The 23035-nt window shown below is 43.8% G+C and overlaps 1 long non-coding RNA gene across 1 annotated transcript; it reads left to right on the top strand.

The window, feature by feature from the left end:
• Positions 1-1699: 1699 nt before the first annotated feature.
• Positions 1700-20286, top strand: LOC124020077. The gene is made up of 3 exons (XR_006835900.1): positions 1700-2207; positions 3589-3662; positions 20139-20286. It is a non-coding gene; the product is annotated as an uncharacterized LOC124020077 (long non-coding RNA).
• Positions 20287-23035: the final 2749 nt, after the last annotated feature.

Consider the following 23035-nt stretch of genomic DNA (forward strand, 5'->3'; position numbering starts at 1 on the left):
TGTGTGTGTGGTATTCAAAGTGGGACTCTAATAAAGCTAGCCACTGCCATGGCAACCAGGGTGGAGGCTAACTCATTCTCCGTGTCTGGGGGTCTAACATTGCTCGGCCATGACACAGACACACAGTCCTTAGGTGTGACGAATGGCTCCGATGGACATGGCCGCTGGAGTCGACCCTTCAGTCCCAGAGGGGCCAGACAAAGCCCTGTGATATACACACACACACACACACACACACTCATACACACACATATACACTCACACACACACACATAGACTATACAAAAGTCTGTGGCTCCCAAGGAAATTTGTGTGGAAACTCACTGACTGTTCCCCTATTGAAAAAAGGAGACAGTCTCACTTACCCTGTATCACTATGAGGACACCCTACTGGGGACAGAATGGTGACAGTGTGACAGAAACACAGAACCATTTTCTTTTTGATAGGCTTATTGCATTTATAATCTCTGAGTACACAACACTTTGGAGGAAAGACACACACACATGCTCCTACTCACACAAATCACCCCACAACATTTGTTCCTAGAACCCCCTCACTCTTGTCAATCATAGCAGTGGAAAAGGGCACTGGCTTCTCAGCAGCCACTCACCATGATCTGTAAACAATATTACCCATGATTCTCCAGAGGTGTGGGGGAGGGATGGTGACGGCCATGCTCTACCTGACATTTAAGAAAGGCAGTTTCCATAAACACACACGCACACAATTTGTTTTTCATAACCACAGAGATGATGACAAACAATAGAGAATCGTTATTATTATCAAGAACACTGACAGATTCTTTGTGATTCAGAGGAAATGTAATGATATCAGTGTCAGTGTGTATAGAAAGCAATGAAGTTAAACCTGGAATCAATAGGAATTGAATCAGAAAGTGTTAGTGAGGTAAATGTGAGACAACACCAAACCTATTGGTCTTGGGATCTCTTGAGATAAATGAGATTATAAATATGAATATTTAGGGAAAAATAATGATTTTCTAGTGATCCCTTGAGTCCAGCTTAGTAGAGAGTGACTGGCAACACACACACACAGAGGGAGAACAATGCAAACCAGCCAAGATGGACAGTCTATTCATTGACATGAGCAGACTGTAGAGGACTCCTGCTAGTCTGATATACCCCTCCTCATACTCCCCCATCCTTCTTTTACTCTCTCTCTCTCTCTCTCTCTCTCTCTCTCTCTCTCTCTCTCTCTCTCTCTCTCTCTCTCTCTCTCTCTCTCTCTCTCTCTCTCTCTCTCTCTCTCTCTCTCTCTCTTTTTATTTTCCTCTCCCTACTTCAGTACCTCTCTTTCCCTCCCTCACTCACTTTCTTTCTCTCTTTTCCTCTCCACTCCTTCCCTCACTCACTTCTTTTCTCCCTAGCCCTATGACCTCTCCCTAACTCCCTCCCTCTCTCTTCCCTGTATTAGGATTCTACTCCTTGCTCAGCCCAGTCTTTGTGAGTGGGTTAGCCAAGCATGTCACAGTGAGAACCAGTGCATGGTAATGAACTGTGTGTGTGTGTGTTTGTGTGTGGTGGTGAGGGTGTGTGTCTCAGAGAAGGAGGGAGTATTCCGTGAGTATGAGGGCAGAGCCAGCAGAGAGAGGGTGAAGAGCAGATAGAGGAACGAGAGCGGAGAGAGGGAGAGCAGACAGAGAGGGAACAAGGCAGTCGGCTGATTCACCACCCCTCCATCCATCCCTTCTTTCTCTTTCTCCTCTTCTGCTTCAGTGACGGGGTAGTGGAGGTGTGTGTGGGAAAGGAAACCCTCCCTCCACACACAAACAGACCACTGCTCCTAATCCCTTCCACCTGCCTCCATCCCTCTCCCTTCTCCCATATTCATTACTACCTCCAGCTCTGTCTCATTCCTTCTCACCCCATCCCATCATCCCATCTATCGCTCTATTGCTCTGTCTTTCTCTCCAGCCCCCACACCCTTCTAACCCACACGCTCTGTGTCACCAACGTGGTGAAGAAAATGATCGGCGAACGAGCTGGAAAAGGTAGAGGAGAGGACAGAGAGAGGAGAAGGAGAGGAAGAGTGAACTCTGTCCATTCAAAACAATCCAGACTTTCCCGTTTCCCTGATGGATTATCGCCGGCCCCGCGGACAGGAGGAGTGGAGGAGAAAGGAAAAAGACCACTAGAGGAAGAGTGCAGACAAGAATAGAGCTCTGGACAGCCAGGTCGCCTAAAGGGTATGGTTAAAATAACTTCAATCATTTTCCTAACAACTTCAGCTCCTTTATGTCCCTTTGGTGTTTTTTATTTCAGTTTAATTTCTCTCCCTCTCTTTCCTGCTCTCTTTTCCCTCCTTCCCTCTCTCCCACCTCAGTCTTGTCTGCAGGCTGTGCTTGGGACTCGGGCTAATTGTGGAGTATTCTCAGGACTCCAGCGGAGGAGAGAGAGATGCTTTCTCTTTCTTTTCATTCTAATTAATTGCCCTCTATGCAAACACTCAAAGAGCCTTTCTCTTTGAGGGCAATAATTTCATATTCTGTTCATATCAGTATTTTCCATTTGTTTTTTCCACACATACTGTACCTGTAGGCTGCCACTCAAAAAGAAAAAGAAAAAGAAAAAGAAAAAAACATACAAAAACTCTCTGACATCCCTAGGGGGTTTGGGAGTGGGTGTACAGGGAAATGAGAGAATGAACGTGAGAGATAAAACATAATAGTGTGGAGTCTACTAGAAATAAGTATTTCCCAGAGTGGTGTTAGGGAAGAAAGAAAGGAAAATACTATTTTCACCTCAGGTCTAACCAGTGCTGTGGATAGACAGAGTAAGACATCGGTCCCTGCTCATCGGTCCCTGCTCATACAACACCGACACTGAGAAGAATGCACAAGACTGAGGAGAGAACGGATGGACAAACACACAGACAAGTCAGCCCTCCGACCCCAATCGCATTCTGGTCCATCTCTGTTAGGGTACAGCGCCCTACACACACATACACTTACTCAGTCCTTCTGTAGCTCAGTTGGTAGAGCATGGCGCTTGTAACGCCAGGGTAGTGGGTTCGATCCCCGGGACCACCCATACGTAGAATGTATGCACACATGACTGTAAGTCGCTTTGGATAAAAGCGTCTGCTAAATGGCATATATTATTATATATTATACTCACACACACACTCACTCATACACACACTTATGCACACACTCATACACAGACACAAAATAACCTTGGCTTCGTCTGGGACCCTTTTCTTTTCCAAATTATTTATTTTTCTAGTACCCATTTTTCCCTCTCTCTGCCCCCTTCTCTCCCTTTCTCTCTCCCATCTCTCCTCCATCTCTCCATATAGACTCTGAGAACACCATATCTCCACTACACAGACCTCTACACTTCCTGATTCTTACATTGATTGGTCTTTCAGTTCCTCCCTTCTACATATCTCTACTTCTCTTCCTCTCCCTTTACCTCTTTTTCTCACCATTCTTCTTTCTCTCCTTTTCTCTCTCTGTCTCTCTCCCTCACTCTCCTTTGCTTTCCTGCCCCCCTCGGCACACCTCACTCCCTCTCTCTTCTCCTACCGCTCCCTCACTTGCTCGGTCTCATTGTCTTCACAAACAGCAGTGTTAGTGTGTGTCCGTCCGGGGGAACCAATCCATTCTGCAGTGGAGCCACGGAGCACAGGGGAGCCTGAGGTGAGTACGCACCGATCCTTACCCATATCATATACACCTCTGTGTTTGGTGTCACCTGAGGGCAGTGTGTGTGTGTTTTGTGTGTGTTTTTGTGTGTGTGTCTGTGTGTTTTGTGTGTCTGCGTGTTTTGTGTGTCTGCGTTTATTTGTGTTTCTGTGTGAGTTTTTTCTGTTTCTGTGTATATTATCATTAATGGTGTGTCAAAGGCGATAATTGTGGCACTTCACTTTAGTCCCCATGGAATGTTATGTGGAATACGAGGTGTGTGTGTGTGTGTGTGTGTGTGTGTGTGTGTGTGTGTGTGTGTGTGTGTGTGTGTGTGTGTGTGTGTGTGTGTGTGTGTGTGTGTGTGTGTGTGTGTGTGTGTGTGTGTGTGTGTGTGTGTGTGTGTGTGTGTGTGTGTGTGTGTGTGTGTGTGTGTGTGTGTGGCACCCCAAGGTGAGACTGACTGGGACTATACCATCTCTGCTTATGAATTACTGACCATGGCTTTAGCTTCACTCCCTGTTAATTCACATTAAGCATGTAGACACACACACGCACACACCACATTCCATGGCAGATTTAAGTATTTCCCAGGGGTGAACAAGAATAGACCTAATTCTAAATCAGGACTGAGAAGAGAGCTGGTGCTCAAACTCAGCCAGGTCACCCGTGATACAAGTAACTATTCAATGTCCATCCCTGCCTGAAGACGTTGGGAGATGAGGATGAAACCGGCCACTAGTGGCAACACTGAGCACTGTCACCTTCAATAGGTTTGGGTTTTGCTGAGGCGTTGTGGACGGGGATGATGGATGGGCGTAAGCATCTGCATCTGGTACCAAAGGTTGCAAGTTTGAATACAGCGATAGAAAGTTGTTTTGAGATTTTTGTTTTAAGCCTATCCTAAACCTTAACCCTTACCCGAACCATTCAGAGTTAATGCCTATCCTAAACCTTAACCCTTACCCGAACCATTCAGAGTTAATGCCTATCCTAAACCTTAACCCTTACCCGAACCATTCAGAGTTAATGCCTATCCTAAACCTTAACCCTTACCCTAACCATTCAGAGTTAATGCCTATCCTAAACTTTAACCCTTACCCGAACCATTCAGAGTTAATGCCTATCCTAAACCTTAACCCTTACCCGAACCATTCAGAGTTAATGCCTATCCTAAACCTTAACCCTTACCCGAACCATTCAGAGTTAATGCCTATCCTAAACCTTAACCCTTACCCTAACCATTCAGAGTTAATGCCTATCCTAAACCTTAACCCTTACCCTAACCATTCAGAGTTAATGCCTATCCTAAACCTTAACCCTTACCCTAACCATTCAGAGTTAATGCCTATCCTAAACCTTAACCCTTACCCTAACCATTCAGAGTTAATGCCTATCCTAAACCTTAACCCTTACCCTAACCATTCAGAGTTAATGCCTATCCTAAACCTTAACCCTTACCCTAACCATTCAGAGTTAATGCCTATCCTAAACCTTAACCCTTACCCTAACCATTCAGAGTTAATGCCTATCCTAAACCTTAACCCTTACCATAACCATTCAGAGTTAATGCCTATCCTAAACCTTAACCCTTACCCTAACCATTCAGAGTTAATGCCTATCCTAAACCTTAACCCTTACCCTAACCATTCAGAGTTAATGCCTATCCTAAACCTTAACCCTTACCATAACCATTCAGAGTTAATGCCTCACTTTAAACTTTACCTTTAATACTTTGAAATTTGACGTTTGCAACAACTTCGAAATGTAATGTTTGAGAAACATGTATGAACGTCTAATTCTGACATGAGACTGTGAGAGCTAGTTTCCCAAACTACTCTCATAGCACTTGTAGCCCTGGAACACACACACACACACACACAGAGACACACAGACACACACATACGCATGAACACAAATTAACCCACACAAACGCACACGTGACACACAGACACACACATTTCAACTTAGCTGCTGCACAATTTCATTTTTGATTGTTTATTTTGTTCTTTGTTCATTCTGATAGAACGTGTTTCAACAAATTTCAAGTTCCTGATTCAAATGTCCTGGTGTTTTCGGGAGCTGCTACTATAGTCCAGCTAAAATCCCAATGAGATCTGAGATGAGGATTAGAGCAGGAATTTTACTGTCTGAGTCAACCACAGATGTAGTTGTAAAGTCCTTGTGAGCTGGCAGATTCGACATCAATAATAATAATAATAATATATGCCATTTAGCAGACGCTTTTATCCAAAGCGACTTACAGTCATGTGTGCATACATTCTACGTATGGGTGGTCCCGGGGATCGAACCCACTACCCTGGCGTTACAAGCGCCATGCTCTACCAACTGAACTACACAGGACCACGCACAAATCATGTAGTGTGTGTGTGTGTGTGTGTGTGTGTGTGTGTGTGTGTGTGTGTGTGTGTGTGTGTGTGTGTGTGTGTGTGTGTGTGTGTGTGTGTGTGTGTGTGTGTGTGTGTGTGTGTGTGTGTGTGTGTGTGTGTGTGTGTGTGTGTGTGCGGGGGGGGTAAAGGTATAGGAAGAGGGGGAGAGATTAGGAGAAGCAGTGAAAGCCAGATCCAGTTACAATTCATTGGGATAACGGCAAAGAAATGATAGTGTAGTGAAGAAGAAGGAATGAGGAAAAGGAAGAACAGGGGGAATGAGAGTGAAGTGGTAAAACAGGAAGAGGATGGAAGAGAAAATATCTAGTGAAGAGAGAAAAAAGGATAAGAACAGAGGAGGAGGGAGAGTGAAGCCTCAACAGTGAGTGTTCTTCAAAGCGTGTGTGAGTGAAGTCAAGCCAAAACTCATTCATTCACACGCCTTCCCCTTCTCTCTCTCTTTTACTGCAGCCAAGGAGCAAGCAGAGAGGGAGAGAAAGAGGGACATAGGAAAATCCATTCATTCACACACTCTCTCTCTCTAGCACTGAATCGGGTAGAGGGAGGGAGGAAAGGGTGAGGTGGAGAGAGGGGGAGAGTTGTAGGAATAAAGTAAGGGATAGAGGAAGAGAGGTAAAACATCTCTGGCATTGCATAGCTCTGCCCACCATCTGATCAGTAATACTTTTGCATCATCGTATACACACAGACACTGTCACATCCACATGCACACACACAGTAATAATTTCAGTTCTGCCAATTCTGAGTCAATAAAACATGAATCAGTTGATCGTCTTCCCTCCTCCTCCATCTCCTCTCCCCTCCTCATTCTCCTCATTCTCCTCCTCCTCCTCATCCTCCCTTCCTCTATCTATTCCTAGGTGAGAGAATGTGTGATATGCAGCAAAGGCAGGGTTGGGACGGATAAAGCTGGTTTAGCAAGATGAAATACACTCTCACTCTCACACACACACACACACACACACACACACACACACACACACACACACACACACACACACACACACACACACACACACACACACACACACACACACACACACACACACACACACACACACACACACACACACACACACACACACACACACACACACACACACACACACACACACACACACACACTCACAGGACTCCTTCTGTGATCCCACAGAACAATGAGTTGTTTTGTAGTTTGGGAGAAAATCTTATTTTTAGAGCTCCTAGAGTTTCAGGATAGAGTCGAGGGGAAAGAGGAGGGATAGAGAAAGGGAAAGAGGGAGTAGAGGGGAGAGAGTAGGGATAGAGAGTGAAGTGGGCAGGGACGGATTTACGAACGGGCACGTGGGGCCCCTGACCTCTAACTCCTAACCCAAATCTGGCTCTGGGAGAGGGGAGAGAGGAGGGAGAGAGAAAAGGACGGGAGGAAGAATGACCTAAAATATCATTACCTAAAACAGAAAGTGGTTAAGAGAGACGGACTGAGAAAGAGGAGGGATGATGCTGGCAGTGAGAGAGGGACATGGGGTGTGAAAAACAGATAGGAAAAGTAGAGTGAGAGAGACAGAGGGACTGAGAGAGGAACAGTGCATAGTAAAACTTTAATCAAAGATTGTTTTTGTGATGTGAACAGGTCGAATTGCATATAGATTTTGTGACCAACCGGTTCCAATCGGTCTTATGTAGAAAAATTTGAAATTGTGTTTTTTACATTGCCGAAAAGTAGAGACTCAAAGCTACAAAATGGTATGTCATACACTACAGTTGAGGAATAATGGGAAAGAAATGTAGCTTTACAAGTTGATAAACTTGTAAACTCACTTTTGAGAAAATGGCCTTTGAATGTTTTGGTACTACTATTGGAGAGCCCTTCTTTGTCTACACCCACTCAGCATCATTCACACCCTCTTAAGCTTTAGCCCCACCCATCTCTTTACGGGTTGATCAGAGTGTTCTGTACTAACAGCAGTAGTCAAGCATCCAAGATAACGTTATGGCTACTTCCAGACATCTAAGTGAGAGAGAGAACAGCTCACTGAACATTACTCGCCCTAGCAGAGCTGGTTAGGTTGTTATGTTTTCCAGAGCGTTGGTGACTGCAGCTGTGGTTCATACATTCAGAGCATTTCATGTTCAGAGCGCACACTGGACACTCTGGTCAATGAGTTTTTTAATATATATATATTTTTTAAATTTAACCTTTATTTAACTAGGTAAGTCAAATTCTTATTTACAAATTCTTATTTACAATGACTGCCTATTGGGGAACTGTGCATTAACTACATTGTTCAGGGGCAGAAAGACAGATTTTTACCTTATCAGCTTGGGGATTCGATCCAGCAACCTTTCGGTTACTGGCCCAACGCTCTAACCAATAGGCTACCTACTACCTGAATAGGGTTGATCCGAATGTTTTGACCTCACAATGGCAATCAATCACCCAAACTAACTGGCTAACATTAGCTAGCTTGCTAGCTACTTCCAGATACAAATGAGAGATCACCTCACTCTGACCATTTTACTCCCCTAGAAGAGCTGGTTAGGCTGTTTTCATGTTATCCCGTGCGTTGGTGACTGTAACTGTGCTGCTGGCAACAATTCAATTACGCTTTTTTGCCAACGTTTATTGTCACTAGCGATATTCAACAGATGTTGAGCGTTCATAAATTCATCAGTTATTCTGCGCTCTCGCACACTAAGATAAGAGTCTTTGTTAAGACATGTAGCTAGCTAGCTGGGTAAAAAATGAACCATTATCCCTACTCATGATGTTACTACCCAGCATGAATCTGCAGGTAGCTAACCAACCAGGTCGAATGTTAGTTAACCTAACATTAGACTATAACAAGTCAAGCAAATGCGTCAGAGATATGAATAATGAACTAGGATCCTAATTTAACAATTTTATCTGTATTTACCATTTGCATGCCGTTTGTGTTATTAAGGCACATGAAAGTTAATATGTTCCAGAAGGCATTTAGATTTGTTTTTAAATGCCTAATGCCTCTCCTGTGAAGTAGTGACGTGCGACATACGCCTAGCTTCTTGAAACGGTTTATAAATGCCACTAGTGGCATTGGGACACCTGTCACCTGTTACCTGTTTAATATGTAAGTAGTGAATGTGATTGTGTGTGCATTGAGACTTCATTGCAACTGGAGCATGGAGGGTTTCAGCACCTAGATATTCATATGCTGCAGAATGGCCTTCACACACACACACACACACACACACACACACACACACACACACACACACACACACACACACACACACACACACACACACACACACACACACACACACACACACACACACACACACACACACACACACACACACACACACACACACACACACACACACACACACACACACACACACTCATTGGGATGAAAATTGAGGAAGCTTCCAGTTCCACTGCATGTGCAACAAGATTAATGAGCTGTCATCAGCTAATCAGGTCAGCCGGTGGGAGGGCTACGGAATACCAAAAAGCAGCGTGAGCCAGTGTAGGTCAATGCTGTGTGTGTGTGTGTGTGTGTGTGTGTGTGTGTGTGTGTGTGTGTGTGTGTGTGTGTGTGTGTGTGTGTGTGTGTGTGTGTGTGTGTGTGTGTGTGTGTGTGTGTGTGTGTGTGTGTGTGTGTGTGTGTGTGTGCGTGCGCGTGCGTGTGCGTGTGCGTGCATCCATGCATGTTTGTGTGTGTGTTTGCATGCATGTGTGTGTGCATTCATGTGTGTATGAAAGTAGGTGTGTGATTGCGTGGAAAGGGTTGCTGTGAGAGATTGAGAGGGAGGATGCTCTGATTAGCAGTGAGCTTTTTAAAGTTCTCTCCTCCTCCTCAAGCGTGTTCCCTCCCTCCATCCTTCAACAAGCTCTCACAGTCTCATTGCAGAATTAGACATTCATCCACGTTCTGCAAACATCACATTTTGAAGTGTTTTTGTTGCTCCAAACGTCACATTTCGAAATGGTTAAGTTAAGGCATTAATTATGAATAGTTAAGGTAAGGGTTAATGTTCAGGATAGGGTTAACTCCCCCCTCCGGGATTAAATAGACAACCTTCTCATCCAGAGTCATGGGATTCCGTCCATCCACCAAACCCGTTCACAATGTCCTAGCAGAACCCAAGCCTACTTGATGGTAATAGTTCTCACTGTTGCCCCTAGTTGCTGGTTTTGAAGGCATTTCCTGACGTCCAATTTCAACATCAATCTTGAACAACCTGGCTGCCCTCCTTAGCTGGCTATTTCATCATCCCTCTCTGTCTTTCTCAAAATTTCTCCATCCTTCTCTCCAAAGTCCTCATTCGGGGTACAGAGCAGGTGTGTGTGTGTGTGTGTGTGTGTGTGTGTGTGTGTGTGTGTGTGTGTGTGTGTGTGTGTGTGTGTGTGTGTGTGTGTGTGTGTGTGTGTGTGTGTGTGTGTGTGTGTGTGTGTGTGTGTGTGTGTGTGTGTGTGTGTGTGTGTGTGTGTAAGGGGTCGGGGCTACACGTCGACATCCTTTGATCACTAATCCTTTCTCTAGCCAGTCTTTTTATCCCTCTTTCTTCTGGTTCTGTCCATCTCCTGTCCTCTCTTCTCTCGTTCTGCATGGCCCATTGCCACGTCTACATTGTGAGCAGCTTACAGAGAGCTATCTGGGGCAGGCTGCCCTCTCTCCTTCTCTCCCTCCCTCGGTCTAGCTCTGCTGCTCTCTTATTCTCTCTTTTCGTGCCTGCTTAAAGAGATCTATGCTGAGCTGACATCAATTCCTCATTCAATAGTCATTTTATTTTCCCTGACTCCTCTCTCCCCTCCTCCCTCTCTCCCCTCGCTTTCTGAGATCACTGTGACCTTTATCTCTTTCTTTCTTTCTCTCTCTTCCCAGACGGAGGTAATCCCTCCAGCCCATATACTTAGCTCTGACACTCGTTCTCTCTCTTTCTGCTCTTTTTACACATTCTTCTCTTTCCTTCTTGCCCTTTCCTCTGCGGCTGGTGTCTGTGAGTTGAGCTGGGTGACGGACAAAAGGTTGGGTTGACTCATAGTGCCCCAGTCATTACTGGTACCAGCCTATATTCAGCACGATATTGAGTAGCCTATCAGCTATCAATTATAAGGGACAGGATCAAGGTGAAACAGAGCTTACAGCTGCAGTAGGGCCACTTGTAATACTCTTTGATAGTGTGTGCTTAATCCTCTGTAATTGAGGGTAGAACAGCTCTTGTTCTCTGTGTTTCTATCCTCTACTCATAGGAAGGAAGAGTTGAGCCAGTCTATGGTGTATATAGGGGACAGTAAATGGACTCCGAGTGCAGGAAGGAGGTGTGTGTGTGCACGTGTGCGTGCATGTGTGTCCAGTAGAGAGAGAGAGCCCCTGTGTGGTTGTGTGAATGGGGTCTTTGTTAGCAGAGCTGAGAGACAGTGAACCGTGAGAGAGACTCGGACACACAGTATTACCTGACAACCCCCCTCTCTCCCCTATCACCCAAGCAACCCTGTGACCCGAATCTACACATACACTCTCATACAAACATACATTTACACACACACACCTGAAACACCTCATCCTGTGCTATAACACATTTCCCCCGTCTCTCTATGCCTAACTCTCTACCGCCTCTCTACGTTGCTCCCTCTTTAGCTATTCTTCTCTTTCCCTCTACATCCCCCTCTCTCTTTTTTCTGTCTTTGTGTTTGAACAACTGAAACTGTTTTCCTGTTCCTGGCCCTCTGCTTTATCTGACCAGGTGGAGGGGAAGAGGGGGCTGTTGGCTTACCTGGGGCTAATACACAGGGAGCACTGTGTGTGAGAAGAGAGGGGGCGGGAGAAGAGGGAAAGAGAGAGAGCAAAAACAGGTGCATACAGAAAGAAGGGGTTTAGGACAGTAGATATCAGAAACGGCAACTCTTTTATGTTTTCCTGAGTAGTCTTAACAAAAGGCACATAGGTTTTTACAGGAATGGGAATGCAAACTCTCAGACAGTCACAAGACTTCCTTTATCATTTCCTGTGGAAAGACATGGAGAAGAGGGTGAATACAGTATGAGATACGGAGTGGTAGAGGAGAAGGCGGAGAGGTAGAGTATCTGGTGTGGTCTGTTACATGGGTATTGTCTGTTTTATTGACTGATGCATATGGAATTTATGATTTTTGAGTGTGGATCTGATTGTAGATTTAGTGTGCAGAAGACATCATACCTCCCCCTCTATCCTTTCTTTTCACTCTCCCGACTTCCAGTATATCTCTCTCTCCTTCTCCCTCCTATCTTCCCTTGTCTCACTGTTCTCGCTTCTATCGCAAACGTAGAACGGCAGTCAGTGGCGTACCACAGGTTTGTTGTTTTAAAGCACATTTTTGCTGTTTTAAAGCTAATTCCCTGCAATTCTGCACATATTTTATTGCAATGGGGCACAGATTAATATGTGAAGTTTTGTAGTTAATCTCATGCTATTTTACACATTTTCCATGAGGCAGAGAGAAAACTTTGCAGTTTTCTTGGTAATCTTGTGCTATTCTACACATTTTGCAATGAGGCTGACAGAATTTAGCATTTTTTAAATATAATTTCCTGCAATTCTACACACCATTCCGTGGCTGCGGGGATGTGTGGTACACCAGCGCCATCGGTGACTCATAGACCGTCAGTGACTCACAAAGTGATTTCCCTAGTTTTCTGTCTTTTAAATTATGTTGTACATTTGAGGCTAACTGTTCTGTTCAGAGTATTACATGTCCTAACTCATATCATTATTAGATGAATGGCCAAACATTAATTTGAACTTAGAATTGATTAAGGTATAGCCCATACCCTATGAAACAGCCGATATGACATAAACAATGTTGCATGGTTGGATGTGAATGGCTTAGGCCGGAGAACACAGGGACAGTATTGTCTATATGTAAGGAGGGGCTTCAACAAGGGAAAGGTCCAATGTGTGTGTGTGTGTGTGCATGTTTGTGTGTGTGGAGGGTACAGGAGACTGCAGTAATCTCTGACTTCTCTGAAGTAATGAAGCTGGTTGGAATCCGTCTGGAAGACAGGACGTCACATTTGATCCCAACGTGCCACCGGAGTTATTTAGGGACCCGCAGGGATGACTCATAACACCCCTTGCTCCCCCCACCCCCTTGTCTGCCCCTCACTTCAATTTCCTTTCTCCCTTTCTTCTCCCTTCTCACTTATCCCCCTTTCTTCACCTGCCTCCTCTTTCTCCGGGGGCAAAGATCGTTAGGTGACTTATCTAGAGGTCTTTACATCACTCATAGCCCTGTTATCACTGCAGCCAGGGCACTCCTCACTTCTCTCCCCCTTTCGCAAGAAAGTAATCCATTTTTTAACCAAGGGAGGGATAAAGGGAAGGGGGGAGGAGACATTGGACCTGTCTGGAGAGCCTCCTTTTCTTTTTTTAGTTTGATTTGTTGTATTTAGAAGGGGCATTGACGCAGGCTGTACCAATGTAATCAATCCATTTTAGAATGTCACAACGGGTTCTGGAAATAAATCTGCACAAACATGCACACACAGACACTCACACACATTTCTCAGTCTTATCACTGCTGTCATGCGTGTGGACTCAGACAGCCAGTTTGCCTAACAAAGGCAGCAGAGTCTGGATTATATCTGTGTCCGTGTGTATAAATAATGTATAATAAGCTAATACGCTTTCCGTATTCTGTTAAACTTGCCTGGCTGTTGACCATAGGGATCAGTTTAAGGATTCTGTCACTCAAAGTCAATGCCTCTGCTTATCAGCACACATACACATGCACGTGAATGCACACACACACACAGATAAATGTGACCCATTTCAGAAAACTAGGCATATGTCGCGGGTTTAAACATACCGTTTGAACATACTTTTTTGGCAGAAATGCCTTCTCGAAAATGTGAACTTTAATGTGCCTTAATAGCAAACTTGTATGCCATCTATAAAAATAAATCAAATTGTTAAATTACGAGCCTAGTTGGTTTAGCCACAGAAAAAGTCTGCAACCTTCCCGCTAGCCATGATTGCTAAGAAAATGAGTGGGCTGGACATACTGAGAGATTGGTTTTGATTGGTCAGCCATATAGCACGCTTCTGTCCATTTTAGCTAGTCAGTATGTCTAGGTAATCCTGTCTAACACTGCTTTTTTTTTTAAAAACTTTTGCGCATTAAAACCGCATAAACCTAATGTCAAGTTAAAGTGTACTGTTAGCAAGCTGACTGGCTCAAAAAGCTAATGTTACGTGTATGCTCTCCACTTTCTGGAGGACCGAGTTTTGAAATCAGTGGAATTTGAGTATGATAGCTAAGGAGATGGAGAAAACACCTGTCTCCAGATTACATCTTCAAACTAAGGGTAACCATGGCATCCTCACAGGAGGCAAGTCCATCCATGATGTAAGATAGTCTAGCTAGCTACATTTACAGATATTACACGTTTCTAATTTTGACAGAAAGTGATTTCATTTCAAGTTAAAGTGTGCTGTTAGCTAGATAACATTAGCTGGCTGTCTCGCTAGCTAACATTACATGTATGATCTTATTCTTCGTATCTCTGATGCATTTGCTTGACTAGTTATAGCCTAATGTTAGGTAGCTAACATTCAACCTGGTTGGTTAGCTACCTGCAGATTCATGCTGGGTAGTAACATAGGGATAATGGTTAATTTTCTACCCAGCTAGCTAGCTACATGTCTTAACAAAGACTCTTATCTTAGTGTGCGAGAGCGCAGAATAACTGATGAATTTATGAACGCTCAACATCCGTTGAATATCGCTAGTGACAATAAACGTTGGCAAAAAAGCGTAATTGAATTGTTGCCAGCAGCACAGTTACAGTCACCAACGCACGGGATAACATGAAAACAGCCTAACCAGCTCTTCTAGGGGAGTAAAATGGTCAGAGTGAGGTGTTCTCTCATTTGTATCTGGAAGTAGCTAGCAAGCTAGCTAATGTTAGCCAGTTAGTTTGGGTGATTGATTGCCATTGTGAGGTCAAAACATTCGGATCAACCCTACTCAGGTAGCAGGTAGCCTATTGGTTAGAGCTTTGGGCCAGTAACCGAAAGGTTGCTGAATCGAATCCCCAAGCTGATAAGGTAAAAATCTGTCTTTCTGCCCCTGAACAATGCAGTTAATGCACAGTTCCCCAATAGGCAGTCATTGTAAATAAGAATTTGACTTACCTAGTTAAATAAAGGTTAAATTTAAAAAATATATGTATATATATTAAAAAACTCATTGACCAGAGTGTCCAGTGTGCGCTCTGAACATGAAATGCTCTGAATGTATGAACCACAGCTGCAGTCACCAACGCTCTGGAAAACATAACAACCTAACCAGCTCTGCTAGGGCGAGTAATGTTCAGTGAGCTGTTCTCTCTCACTTAGATGTCTGGAAGTAGCTAGAAAGTAATCTTGGGTGCTTGACTACTGCTGTTAGTACAGAACACTCTGATCAACCCGTAAAGAGATGGGTGGGGCTAAAGCTTAAGAGGGTGTGAATGATGCTGAGTGGGTGTAGACAAAGAAGGTCTCTCCAATAGTAGTACCAAAACATTCAAAGGCCATTTTCTCAAAAGTGAGTTTACAAGTTTATCAACTTGTAAAGCTACATTTCTTTCCCATTATTCCTCAACTGTAGTGTATGACATACCATTTTGTAGCTTTGAGTCTCTACTTTTAGGCAATGTAAAAAACACAATTTCAAAATTTTCTACATAAGACCGATTGGAACCGGTTGGTCACAAAAGTGTATATGCAATTCGACCTGTTCACATCACAAAAACAATCTTTGATTAAAGTTTTACTATGCACTGTTCCTCTCTCAGTCCCTCTGTCTCTCTCACTCTACTTTTCCTATCTGTTTTTCACACCCCATTTCCCTCTCTCACTGCCAGCATCATCCCTCCTCTTTCTCAGTCCGTCTCTCTTAACCACTTTCTGTTTTAGGTAATGATATTTTAGGTCATTCTTCCTCCCGTCCTTTTCTCTCTCCGCTCTACCAGAGCCGGATTTGGGTTAGGAGGTAGAGGTCAGGGGCCCCACGTGCCCGTTCGTAAATCCGTCCCTGCCCACTTCTCTCTCTCTATCCCTACTCTCTCCCCTCTACTCCCTCTTTCCCTTTCTCTATCCCTCCTCTTTCCCCTCGACTCTATCCTGAAACTCTAGGAGCTCTAAAAAGAAGATTTGCTCCCAAACTACAAAACAACTCCTTGTTCTGTGGGATCACAGAAGGCGTCCTGTGTGTGTGTGTGTGTGTGTGTGTGTGTGTGTGTGTGTGTGTGTGTGTGTGTGTGTGTGTGTGTGTGTGTGTGTGTGTGTGTGTGTGTGTGTGTGTGTGTGTGTGTGTGTGTGTGTGTGTGTGTGTGTGTGTGTGTGTGTGTGTGTGTGTGTGTGTGTGTGTGTGTGTGTGTGTGTGTGTGTGTGTGTGCTCAGGCATGTATGCCTGCATGCGTATGTGTGTGGTATTACCTCTCCTACGCCTCTGATCATTGACTCATCCATATTCAACCTGTTAATAATGTACAGGGTTTTCTCATCTTCTGCCTAGCCTGTAACATAGCTCCAATAATTACCTCCCTCTAAACAAGATAGAAGGAGAAGACGATGACTCAAATAGTGAAAAGATGAAAGGACAGAGTGCAGGAGAGGACAGATGGATACATCGGCAAGTTTATAAGAGAAGAAGGGTGGGAGGAGGGGAGAGAGTGAGCATGAGAGATGGAGTGTAGAAGATATAGGCATAATGTATTTGCAGGATTAAATCATTATGTCAGATCTTGGATAGAGTTGAAGATTAAAGAGTGGCCATAGCAGAGGGTTTCACAAATGATCGTATAGTCAGAATAAAGCTGGAGCATTAGTTACAGCAGTAAAGATACTGAGTGAGATGAAGAGTTGAAGGGCATTGGGACATTGGTTGAGTTGACGATACGGCAGAATAAAAGACAGTGGTGGATGTGATAGCATCTAGCTGTACCAGCTCTCACAGTCTCACATCAGAATTAGACCTTCATCTATGTCATCAAATGCTACGTTTCAAAGGTGTTGCAAAAGTCCAATTTCAAGGTGTTTAAGGTTCAGTTGAGGCACTAACTCTGAAATCGTAAAGTGAGGCATTAACTCTGAATGGTTATGGTAAGGGTTAAGGTTTAGGATAGGCTTAAAACTAAAATCTCAAAAACAACTTTCTATCTAGATTAAAACTGGCAACCTTTGGAATCAGAGGCAGATTATTGTGCCCATCCCCCATCCCTGTCCACAATGCCCTAGCAAAACCGAAACCTACTTGAAGGTAGCTGCACTCACTTTTGCCCCTAGTGGCCGGTTTCTACGTCATCTTCCGACATCCTCAGACATGGGTGGATGTCGAATACTGACTCATATCACGGGTGACCTGGCTGGCGATAGAGTGTTGTTCCAGTATTACTGTAACTCCCTGCTGTGGTGTTATGAGCTGTCAGACAAGCTGAACATTTTAATTTCAGAGAGAGTGAGAACGCTACACACAACATTTATATAGACAGAAACGCTCAGGTTAAGAGGACAGGATGCTCACAGAACACACACACAGTCCAAATGGGGGTTGGGGAGGTGGGTGTCTCGTTAACTAACTCGCTGCTGTTTTCTATGGCTTTCTATTCCTATGTGATTTCTTTTCTACTGTCACATAGGGTCCAAAGTCATTGGGTACAGAGTGGAACCTCTGCTATGTCACACACACACACATTCACACTGCAGGGACTAAAGCCATCGGCTCCGAAGTGGAACATCTGCTAACGAAGGGGGAGAAGGGGAGAGGAGGAGAGGAATGGGGTGAGGTTGTCAGGGCTTGAGGAAGGAGAAGTTGCAACTAAACTGCGAAAGTCAACACACGTGCACACAGTGTGCCTGTAGGCAGCCCTGGCTCTGGGTCAGAGATAACTGTTCTAGATGAACACTTCCTTAGGACACATACACACAACACACACATCCACCCCACACACACGCTAGTTGACGCTTGTTCGTGCTGACTCTGGTATCTAATGAAGCTCTCAGTTTAACCACCTGGCTCTTAATCTCAAAGCAGCATGTGATTGGCTAACGACAGGGAGGAAGAACTGTTAACGTGGTACTTTCTCTATCCCAACAAAAAACCATACTGTAACTGTGACTGTCAATCCATGTGTGAGAGTAAGAGAATTCTGACAGTTAAAATGTTCACCAAGATGTGCGAACGCATTCCCCATGACATATCCATGGGCTACACGGTCTACAAAGAGGCTGTCAAATAATAGACAGACTGAAATGTCAATCAAGAAACCAGTGTTTAGTGCTGCATATCACTTGTTTTTTCAGTCTGTCATAATTCATTATTTCTGGCTTAACTCCCGATAATCATTTTTCCTGTAATGCTGTAGGGAGAATAGCTGGTATTTGGAGTGGGATAAAAAATAGGCTTGAGTCCCAGAGATCGATAAACTGTCTATTTATTCTTTACCGCATTGTGTGTGTGTGTGTGTGTGTGTGTGTGTGTGTGTGTGTGTGTGTGTGTGTGTGTGTGTGTGTGTGTGTGTGTGTGTGTGTGTGTGTGTGTGTGTGTGTGTGTGTGTGTGTGTGTGTGTGTGTGTGTGTGTGTGTGTGTGTGTGTGTGCGGACGTTGGCAGAATTATAGGCTGACCTATGGATTGCCACTCAGTAACTTTCAGAGTTTCCCACACAACAGATCAGGAATCTATTATGTTCTAAACTTTTCACGGCTCAACATCCCCTTGAAAAGTTTAATTTGAGCTTTAATGTTTAAAAATCTCTAGAGTGTTTTTGCCTTCTGGAATAGAAGTTTGTCTACAGGATAAGACGTTTGCCTACTGACTAAGTGCAGAAATATTTACTGACATAAAAATCTGATTCTAGACTGAACAAAAATATAAACGCAATATGTAAAGTGTTGGTCCTATGCTCCATGAGTTGAAATTAAAGATCCCAGAAATGTTCCATACACACAAAAAGCTCATTTCTCTCAAATTTAGTTTACATCCCTGTTAGTGAGCATTTTTCCTTTTCCAAGCTTATCCAGTCCGCCTGACAGGTGTGGCATATCTGATTAAACAGCATGATCACTACACAGGTGCACCTTGTGCTGGGGACAATAAAAGGCCACTCTAAAATGTGCAGGTTTGTCACACAACATAATGCCACAGATTTGAGGGAGCCAGTGAATGTTATGTTATGTTAATTTCTGTACCATAAGCCACTTCCAATGCCGTTTTTAGAGAATTTGGCAGTATGTGCAACAACTGCAGACAATGTGTAACCAGGCTAGAACAGGACCTCCACATCCGGCCTTTCACCTGTGGGATTGCCTGCAACCAGTCACCCGGACATCTGATGAAACTGTGGCAGACAGCGTGTATGGTGTTGTGTGGGCGAGCGGTTTTCTGACGTCAACGTTGTGAACTGAGTGCCCCATGGTGGCGGTAAGGTTATAGTATGGTATGGGCAGGCATAAGCCATGGAAAACAAACACAATTGCATTTTCTCGATGGCAATTTGAATGCACAGATATACCGTGATTGTTGTCGTGCCATTCATCTGCCGCCATCACATGTTTCAGCATGATAATGCACAGCCCCATGTCGCAAGGATCTGTACACAATTCCTGGAATCTGAAAATGAACCCGTTCTTCCATGGCCTGCATACTCACCAGACATGTCACCCATTGAGCATGTTTGGGATGCTCTGGATCGATGTGTATGACAGTGTGTTCCAGTTTCCGCCAATATACAGCAACTTTGCACAGCCATAGAAGGAGAGTGGGACAACATTCCACAGGCCACTATCAACAGCCTGATCAACTCTTTGCGAAGAAGATTAATTACACTGCATGAGCAAATGGTCACACCAGATACTGACTATTTTTCTGTTTCACGCCCCTAGCTTTTTTTTTAAGGTATCTGTGACCAGCAGATGTATATTTGTATTCCCAGTCATGTGAAATCCATAGATTGGGGCCTGATTTATTTATTTCAATTGACTGATTTCCGTGTATTAATCATTGAAATTGTTGCATGTTGCATTTGTATTTGTGTTCAGTCTACTTTAACACCACCTCTCTGGGCCTCTGTCTCTCTCTCTCTCTCTGCAGGTACTACATGTGTCTCAATCAAACCATGCCCCAGTTCACCTTTGCCTGTTTCTGTGGTCTGCACGGCTTCTGCCGGAGACGGACAAAGAATAAAAATAAGAAAAGGGAGGAACAAGTGGAGATGGAGGAGAAACAGAGGGATCAGGAGACAGAGGTGTGAAGGAAGTCTGGAGGGACTTCACCCTCCTCTTCATCTTCTCAGAGACTGTTTTGGTCATAGTTGAAAAGTGGTTGAAACCCCTTCCTGTGTACCTCAGTCCTTGGGAATGAAGGCAGGATATTTTCACCAAACATACTCAGTACCACTGATTTTTACTCAATTTAACTTAAAACTGTGGTCTGTAATTTCTGTAATTTTCATCATAGGTACACTTCAACTATGACAGACAAAATGAGAAAAGAATCCAGAAATTCACATTGTAGGATTTTTTAATGAATTTATTTGCAAATTATGGTAGAAAATAAGTATTTGGTCACCTACAAACAAGCAAGATATCTGGCTCTCACAGACCTGTAACTTCTTCTTTAAGAGGCTCCTCTGTCCTCCACTCGTTACCTGTATTAATGGCACCTGTTTGAACTTGTTATCAGTATAAAAGACACCTGTCCACAACCTCAAACAGTCACACTCCAAACTCCACGATGGCCAAGACCAAAGAGCTGTCAAAGGACACCAGAAACAAAATTGTAGACCTGCACCAGGCTGAGAAGACTGCATCTGCAATAGGTAAGCAGCTTGGTTTGAAGAAATCAACTGTGGGAGCAATTATTAGGAAATGGAAGACATACAAGACCACTGATAATCTCCCTCGATCTGGGGCTCCATGCAAGATCTCACCCGTGGGGTCAAAATGATCATAAGAACGGTGAGCAAAAATCCCAGAACCACACGGGGGGGACCTAGTGAATGACCTGCAGAGAGCTGGGACCAAAGTAACAAAGCCTACCATCAGTAACACACTACGCCGCCAGCGACTCAAATCCTGCAGTGCCAGACGTGTCCCCCTGCTTAAGCCAGTACATGTCCAGGCCCGTCTGAAGTTTGCTAGAGAGCATTTGGATGATCCAGAAGAAGATTCGGCAGAATGTCATATGGTAGATGAAACCAAAATATAACTTTTTGGTAAAAACTCAACTCGTCGTATTTGGAGGACAAAGAATGCTGAGTTGCATCCAAAGAACACCATACCTCCTGTGAAGCATGATGGTGGAAACATCATGCTTTGGGGCTGTTTTTCTGCAAAGGGACCAGGACGACTGATCCGTGTAAAGGAAAGAATGAATGGGGCCATGTATCGTGAGATTTTGAGTGAAAACCTCCTTCCATCAGCAAGGGCATTGAAGATTAAACGTGGCTGGATCTTTCAGCATTACAATGATCCCAAACACACCGCCCGGGCAATGAAGGAGTGGCTTCGTAAGAAGCATTTCAAGGTCCTGGAGTGGCCTAGCCAGTTTCCAGATCTCAACCCCATAGTGTGTGAAAACCTTGTGAATACTTACAGAAAACGTTTGACCTCTGTCATTGCCAACAAAGGGTATATAACAAAGTATTGAGATAAACTTTTGTTATTGACCAAATACTTATTTTCCACCACAATTTACAAATAAATTCATTAAAAGTCTTACAATGTGATTTTTTGGATTTTTCTTTCTAATTTTGTCTGTCAGAGTTGAAGTGTACTTATGATGAAAATTACAGGCCTCACTCATCTTTTTAAGTGGGAGAACTTGCACAATTGGTGGCTGACTAAATACTTTTTTGCCCCACTGTATATATTTTTTACATTAGATAAAAGTCTCAGAGGTAGAAAATTGTATATCATACACTGCAGTTGAGGAACAATGGGAAAGTAATGATATTTGAAAGTAGATAAACTTGTAACTCCGCAATGAACCATAATTCCCAGCCCATACAGTAATAGCAATACAAACTGATTGTCATAGCTAGCCACCATGCATGAATCTGCAGGTAAGTAAAGCTAATCAACTATGTTCAATGTTAGCTAGCTAGCTAACATTGGCCTATAACTAATAATGCAAATGGATTTCTGATATACTAATAATATTCCTACACAGATCATACACATAACGTTAGCTAGTGAGCCAACAAGCTAACGTTCGCTAGCCTCCTAACAGTTCGCTTTAACTTGCAATGAATACAACTTTCTAGCTAAATTAGAAACTCAGAATATCGCTTCATGGCAGACTGCTACCCCTTTAACTCTGTTTTGTTTGTAGTTACAGCTTGTTTGGCCTGCGTTGTGTCAAGTCACTCCAGTTCACACTGTAGGTAGTAGTAGTCCATCTAAACTTTTTTCCACTGATCTTTGTCAATAGCGCCTGCTATAATTCAGGGCAGCAATATTGTTGAGAGCAGTCCAACATTATATCTTTCAAAAAAGCCGCGGTAGCCAGGATTCACATACGAAGCAGCTCATGTTATAAACAGAAGCACGCTACATGGCTGACCAATCCGATCTCATCTCTCAGCATGTCCTGCCTATCCATTATCTAAGCCAATCCGTCCTTTTTCCATGGCGAAACCAACTAGGATCCTAATTTAACAATTTTATCCGTATTTACCAATTGCATGCCGTTTATGTTATTAAGGCACATGAAAGTTATTATGTTCCAGAAGGCATTTCGATTTGTTTTTAAATGCCTAATGCCTCTCCTGTGAAGTAGTGACGTGCAACATACGCCTAGCTTCTTGAAACGGTTTATAAATGCCACTAGTGGCGTTGGGACACCTGTCACCTGTCACCTGTTTAATATGGAAGTAGTGAATGTGATTGTGTGAGCATTGAAACTTCATTGCAACTGGAGCATAGAGAGTTTCAGCACCTAGATATTCATATGCTGCAGAATGGCCTTCACACACACACACACACACA

The sequence above is a fragment of the Oncorhynchus gorbuscha genome, linkage group LG03 (genome assembly GCF_021184085.1).
Source record: "Oncorhynchus gorbuscha isolate QuinsamMale2020 ecotype Even-year linkage group LG03, OgorEven_v1.0, whole genome shotgun sequence".
Classification (NCBI taxonomy): Eukaryota; Metazoa; Chordata; class Actinopteri; order Salmoniformes; family Salmonidae; genus Oncorhynchus; species Oncorhynchus gorbuscha.